The sequence below is a fragment of the Hyalella azteca genome, unplaced genomic scaffold (genome assembly GCF_000764305.2).
Source record: "Hyalella azteca isolate HAZT.00-mixed unplaced genomic scaffold, Hazt_2.0.2 contig5520, whole genome shotgun sequence".
Classification (NCBI taxonomy): Eukaryota; Metazoa; Arthropoda; class Malacostraca; order Amphipoda; family Hyalellidae; genus Hyalella; species Hyalella azteca.
In genome coordinates this window covers 254,095-261,713 of record NW_025935708.1, presented here as the reverse complement: position 1 = coordinate 261,713, position 7,619 = coordinate 254,095, and positions in this window count along the sequence as shown.

The window sequence follows — 7,619 nt, the reverse complement described above, 5'->3', positions numbered from 1 at the left end:
CAGTGAGAATTTGAAAAAGCTGATGAAGTGAATATAAGTGATGCTGTGCGGTAAATAGAGACGCTGAGCGGTAAATAGTGATGTTGTGCGGTAAATGGTGACACTGCGCGGTAAATAGTGATGCTGTGCGGTAAATAGTGATGCTGAGCGGTAAATAGTGATGCTGTGCGGTAAATAGCGATGTTGTGCTGTAAATAGTGACGCTGTGCGGTAAATAGTGATGCTGTGCGGTAAACAGTGATACTGTCTGGTAAATAGTGATGCTGTGTGATAAATAGTGATGCTGGGCGGTAAATAGTGATGCTGTGCTGTAAATAGTGATGCTGTGCGGTAAATAGTGATGCTATGCGGTAAATAGTGATGCTGTGTGGTAAAAAGTGATACTGTCTGGTAAATAGTGATGCTGTGTGCTAAATAGTGATGCTGAGTGGTAAATAGTGATGCTGTGCGGTAAACAGTGATACTGTGTGATAAATAGTGATGCTGAGTGGTTAATAGTGATGCTGTGCGGTAAATAGTGACGCTGTGTGGTAAACAGTGATACTGTGTGATAAATAGTGATGCTGAGTGGTAAATAGTGATGCTGAGTGGTAAATAGTGCTGCTGTGCGGTAAATAGTGACGCTGGGCGGTAAATAGTGATGCTGTGCTGTAAATAGTGATGCTGTGCTGTAAATAGTGATGCTGGGCGGTAAATAGTGATGCTGGGCGGTAAATAGTGATGCTGTGTGGTAAATAGTGATGCTGTGTGGTAAATAGTGATGCTGTGCGGTAAATAGTGATGTTGTGTGGTAAATAGTGATGCTGTGCGGTAAATAGTGATGTTGTGTGGTAAATAGTATAACATGGTGAAAGTGGTACCAAATAGAATGAATAAATCATTATATGTACCCGTAATACTTTTTTTAGTGTCTGTATAATTGGGGACTTGTTTGACAAGCGTGGGGACTTGTTCGGCAAGCGTAGGGACTTGTTTGACAAGCGTGGGGACTTGTTTGGCAAGCATGGGGACTTATTTGGCAAGCGTGGGGACTTGTTTGACAAGCGTGGGGACTTGTTTGGCAAGCGTGGGGACTTATTTGGCAAGCGTGGGGACTTGTTTGGCAAGCAAGGGGACTTGTTTGGCAAGCGTGGGGACTTGTTTGACAAGTGTGGGGACTTATTTGGCAAGCGTGGGGACTTGTTTGGCAAGCAAGGGGACTTGTTTGGCAAGCGTGGAGACTCGTTTGATGTCTAAACTTTTTCTGAAAATTCAAAAAATTTACAATTTCCTTATCGAACTTTTCTTCTTTCCCCAAATATTTCCTTATTTAATAACCAACATTCACAATATTAAAAAAAATTATTCACAATCCTGATTCGCTAATCCTGGCCGCCTCGATCCTCCTGGTCACACAAAAACTGAGTCGAAAAGTCACGACGAATCGCTGGTCGGGACCGTGAAGCCGAACCGTGAATCCCAACTGACTTGTGAGAAATGCCGCCCGCAACCGGGTTCTGGAAAAAGTCGTGGATTTTTCGATCGACGTAAACTCGTGAAATATGCGTGCTAGATTTGTTATGTTATTAAAAAAGTAAACATTCTATAAAACATACAACCACCATCACCCAACAACAGTCAACACTCACCAACACCCACTACCACTCACCAACACCCACTACACTCATCAACACCCACTAACATTCACCAACACCCATTAACACTCACCAACACCCACTACCACTCATTAACACCCACAACCAACATTCACCAACACTCACTTTCGCTCAAAAACCTCTACCAACATTCAACATTATCCTCCACTTATTGATGCTAATCTACAGACAACATCAACATGGTAGCCACATGCCACGCTTCCCTGCCACATGCCACGCTTCCCTGCCACAAGCCACGCTTCTCTGCCACAAGCCACGCTTCTCTGCCACAAGCCACGCTTCTCTGCCACAAGCCACGCGTATCTGCCACAAGCCACCCTTCTCTGCCACAAGCCACGCTTCTCTGCCACAAGCCACGCTTCTCTGCCACAAGCCACGCTTCTCTGCTTCACGCTTGACTTCCATGCTTCATATTGATCATGCTGGGCTTCTATGCTTCACGCTGGACTTCTATGCTTCACGCTGGGCTTCCCTGCTTCACGCTGGACTTCTTTGCTTCACGCCCCATTTCCGGGCTTCACGCTGAGCTTCCAGCTTCACGCTTCTCTTCCCTGCTTCATGCTGGGATTCCCTGCTTACGCTTCATTTCCATGCTTCACGCTTCACTTCCCTGCTTCATGCTGGGCTCCCCTGCTTCACTCTTCACTTCCCTGCTTCACGCTTCGCTTCCCTGCTTCACGCTTCATCTCCGTGCTTCACGCTGGTCTTCCCTCGCCGAGTTTCCATGAAACTTCGTCGCTTTTCCACGAAATCGACGAAGTCGGCGATGACAGACGCGATAAATGCTGAGTCATGGCGACGTGCGAACGCTGACGTGGTGGTGGTGGTGGTGGTGGTAGTGGTGGTGGTGGCGGTGGTGGTGTGGTGGTGGTGAGGAGGTTGTGTCGTGATTTTTGGTGAAGTGTTGTCGTGATGGTGATTCTTTAATAACCGTTAAGCCCTGCTATCTGTCGACCCAAGCGCGTGCATCTTTCCGTTATCAATCAACCCAAATAAAACCAACAAAGCCTCTATTTTTGTCGAAAAGATTAAAGGATGAGTTGTCTAGGACTGTGACCTAGTGTCTAATATGCAATTCAACGGCACCAATTAGGTTCTAAGTAATGAGAAGCGTGAGTTAGCATAGAGGTCAGGATTCGGCATCGATATTTGTCGTTCGGCGGCTCAGAAATTGAGGAGAAAACAATTCGTCCGTGAACCCGGAGTTTTAATGAGTACTTAAGTTATATTTGATGATCCCATGGCGGGAATAGTTGCGAAAAGCATATAAAAAAAGAATTGATCTGCTGGACATTCTGAACAAGAGAGACGAAGCCGTTGATTACAAGCATCAGAGCCCCAGCTCTCCCCATTCTAGAGTACTACTGCCAGCTTTGGTAGCCTCTCACGCCGGGCGGAGTTCGGCAACGGACCTTCATGCATGTCCAGGATCAGCGAAATGAGGAACCTGCGCTACTGGGGCTGGTATAACCCAAAAGGTATATTCTTATTCAGAAAGATGATAACCGGACTGGCTGCAAAATTTGAAAGTGAGACCTTCAGAATGGTATCATATTCCAATGATGAAAAAGGGAGGCTGCATGCGCACAATATTTAAATTTTACATCCGAGCGGCAGTCGAATTTCAGACTCCTCGGGAGAGATCTGTTTCAGTAGCGAGACCGCGAGGCTATTCAACGCCTCTACGATGCAGCTTAGTGGAAGAGAGTTCACCCTTGCGAGGTTCAAGAGACGACTGGATGCGTTTTTTAGTAAAATTCCGGATTGATCGGTTGAGACGATTTCGGATCCTAACTGAGGGCATTCACTGGCCCAATTGAGGGCATCAGCTGGCCCAACTGAGAGCATCTGGTGGCGTGGCCCAACTGAGGGCATCAGCTGGCCCAACTGAGGGCATCAGCTGGCCCAACTGAGGGCATCAGCTGGCCCAACTGAGGGCATCAGCTGGCCCAACTGAAGGCATCAGATGGCCCAACTAAGGACATCATCTGGCCTAACTGAAATTATCAGCTGGCCCAACTGAGGGCATCAGCTGGCCCAACTGAGGGCATCAGCTGGCCCAACTGAGGGCATCAGCTGGCCCAACTGAGGGCATCAGCTAGCCCAACTGAAGGCATCAGATGGCCCAACTAAGGACATCATCTGGCCTAACAGAAATTATCATTTGGCCCAACCGTGGGCATCAGCTGGCCCCAGGCAGATATAATACGGTATGTTCGACGTTCCCTCTGGGGTCCGAGTGGGGAGGCTTGAAAATCAACGGTTTAATGAAAATTGTTGACGAAGGCGGCACATCAGCGTGACTATCGACGAAGACGTCTTAAACTTCACAGAAGAACCAAGCACAAACACTTCAACAAACATTTGTTCCCATTCAACACAAACAAACACACACGGATTCCCATTCAACACAAAAAACACACGAAGAATCTTCAGTTATCATTCAAAACAAAATTAATCCATTCAAGTCTGTGTACTAAAATTTAATATATCCTGCATGCCAGTCCATTTCACGTCCATCTGTTCATCACAGCCAAGCAGCTTGAGTAGATAAAGCGATAACGTCCATTCAGAGAAATAAGTGAAACCTTGTCCAAAAAATGATGCACTGACGTATTGCTTGTGTGAGTCATTTTGACCCAGTTTGCTACGGTAAAAGAACGTATCAGTAGAAAGTAAAAAAACACGCTAAAAGAATGTATCAAAAGCAGAAAGATTGTCATCATTGCGACAATATTTCATTATTGTCCACACTATCCAGAAAGTGTGTCAGGAATTGGACAATATCTAATCTAGACTTCATTTTTCTGAGTGATCTCTCACTAGATAAAGATTAGCTCCTAGATAAAGTTTAGCTACTAGATAAAAACTTGATTTTAGATAAAGACTAATTCTTAGATAAAGACTAGCTCCTAGATAAAATTTGGTCCTTGATAAAGATTAGTTCCTAGATAAAGATTAGCTACTACTATAGTAGATAAAGATTGGTTGCTAGATAACCTGCTTATGGAGATTCAGAGTGTCAAGTTTAGTTAAGGACAACTTCTGCTTAGCAATTCCCTAACGGGAATTACCCTTATAGTGTGAGGGGGTGGGGTGGGATTATCCAAATGGGGTAAGAGGGGGAGATGTTATCTCGTGCTGAAGGAGAAGTAGTTTCCCCTCAAGAGAGGCGAGGGAAACATATTCATTAAAATGCATGTGTCATATTGACTCAATACTGACACTCTTTTTAGTGCATTTTCTCATTTAGGGAAAAAATGCACTATTGTGCTCGCCATGTCCGTCCGTCCATCTGTCTGTTTGTCCGTCCGTCTGTCCGTGACCTCAAGTTTTCGCGAAAATGCGCTCTCTGTCACTCACTGCAGTGAGTACTGAGTTATATTTTTTTATTCACCGCTCGAGCAGGGAACGAACGTAACACGCTTTGATACGCACTTTGACTCACCAAACTCGGTCAGGACGAGCCACTTATCAGACAAGGGCAAAAATTGCATCACTATTTAGACAAAACCTCACCTATTTCTTTGCCTGTAGTTGTTTCCCTCAGTTAAACGAAGGCCGAGGGGAGGGTGCAGGTGGGAGTCTAATTATTATGTTCCATGTAGACACTGAGAGAAATGAATGCAATTTTGTGTGAACAGCGATGTTTATTATCATGTTAAATTTCGTTTTTTAATGATTTTAGCAAACGATTCATTGTTATTTTCATATATTACTATTTATCACATAGACTGTGTTAGAAAGCTTCTTTGTTGTATTGCTTCTGAACACATTTTCTTCTAATTCTTCTCCATCGCAATGTACGCTATATAATTTATTTTTTATGATTTATTTACTTAACTTCTGAGCATTACGAACAATTTGCATCCCATGCATTAATTGGAACGTAGCGATTAATGAATGGAACGTAGCGTGCTATTCATCGCACCTATCATTCCACGTATGAAAAATGTATTATGTAAATAATTATATATCAGGTATGAGAATGACAGATAATAATTAACGATATATGAATATGAATTCACATGATAGTTAAAGCTGAAGCCTATTAAGCCTTTTCTTTGTATCAACATCCACACATGTTTCGCATATTCATGTTCTGTAATGTTTATAATATGTCTGTAATATTGAAGTTAGAATAGAGTATTAATGTATTTTTTATTTCACCAACTATTGATAAAATAAAACCTTCAATAATAAATGATCGTTACGGAGAGTGAACAAATATATAAATGATTTTCGTATAGTTATTATTAAGATGAGATAAGGAATAATAAATAAGGAAATATGATAAGCGCCGAATATAAGAATATAATCTGGGCTGGAAATATGATAAAGAGACAACGTACAAAATAATTGATCAATTGAATGTACTATATATATGGGAAGAATATATAATAAATAATAATATATGTGGGGAAGACATCAGGGGAGAATCTGGTGGGGAGGAGCGGGTTGGGTGACCGGCTAATGGGGTGAGTGGCTAATGGGGTGAGTGGCTAATGGGGTGAGTGGCTAATGGAGTGAGTGGCTAATGGGGTGAGTGGCTAATGGAGTGAGTGGCTAATGGGGTGAGTGGCTAATGGAGTGAGTGCCTGTGAGCGGGAATTAACATCCCACTTTACCCCGACCAATCCAACCCTACTAAGCCCCACAGGGTTTAGCCCCACGAAACTCATCAAGCTTTAACCCCACGAAGCTTCACAGGTTCAAACCGCATAAAAAGTGCTAAAGAGATTAACCCTACGAGCCCTTTTGGATCCAACCCCACAAGCCCAACAGGGCTATAACTCTACAACGCCCAGCAGGGTCTAACCCCAGAAAACCCCACATGGTCTAACCCCACGAAGCCCTTCAGGGTCTAATAACCCTTCACAGCCCCACAAGATTTAATAGCACAAAAACCATGTGCTTGAGCACAAAAGCTTAGCTCCGATGACAGAGTTTTTGTGCCGACGGAACTGAAGCTCCTGACACTGATGAGTGGCTTGAGCTGACACTCTCTGATGAGTGGCTTGTTGTTGCACGCGGTAATTAGTGGGTCAGCTGACACACTTTACTGAGTGGGCTTAGTGACACTCGCGCGCTATAATGCACCGCTAACGCGCGCTATAATGCGCCGCTAACGCGCGCTATAATGCTTGTATTGAAGCCACTTTATATACACATAAACATTGATGGGTCACATTGTCCGAATAGTAACGAACTGATTTTCCTTTTTGCTGCGTCAAACTGTTTCAGCATGACACACAATAACAAATGGTGCATCATTACTTTAATAAAGTAACTCTCATTGAGTGGTAATGAGTCATGTGAATATTAGCCATCTTTAATGTTTGCTTTAGTTAAGGTTATGACGAGGGTTATGGTATAGGTAATGTGTGTCATCCTGACACATGTTGGAAAAGAAGGCGTATCATGCATTGCTATATACGTACATACGCTCTCTGGTAAGCTGTGGGTAAGAATGTGTGTCATTAATGTGACAATAGAACGGGTTAATTTTCCCGGTGTATACAATGGCCATAAAACTGTCGTGACCTGAAGCTTTGCACTGCAATTAGAAGTGCTCTAACTGCTCTCTAACTGCTCTCTAACTGCTCTCTAACTGCTCTCTAACTGCTCTCTAACTGCTCTCTAACTGCTCTCTATAAAGACGTGGCACGTCTGTAGTCTTGTCGCAGTTGTCAACACATCGTCGTCCCGGAAGACAACCTCGACAAAGATTATAGTCGCGTGATGGTCGGCCAACCAAAACCCCGTCCTTATTTCCAAGAAGGATATTTTTTAAGTACGGGAAACTGATCATAAACAACCTACGAATGTTATACCCTACACTGGAATAGGTTAATTCAACCTACACATTATTGTTAAGTTGCCCATTTCAAAACATTTTATTGTTGTGAAAAGTTGAGCTTTTTATTAACATTATTATTATTTTATGGCAGACAGGAAGCAATC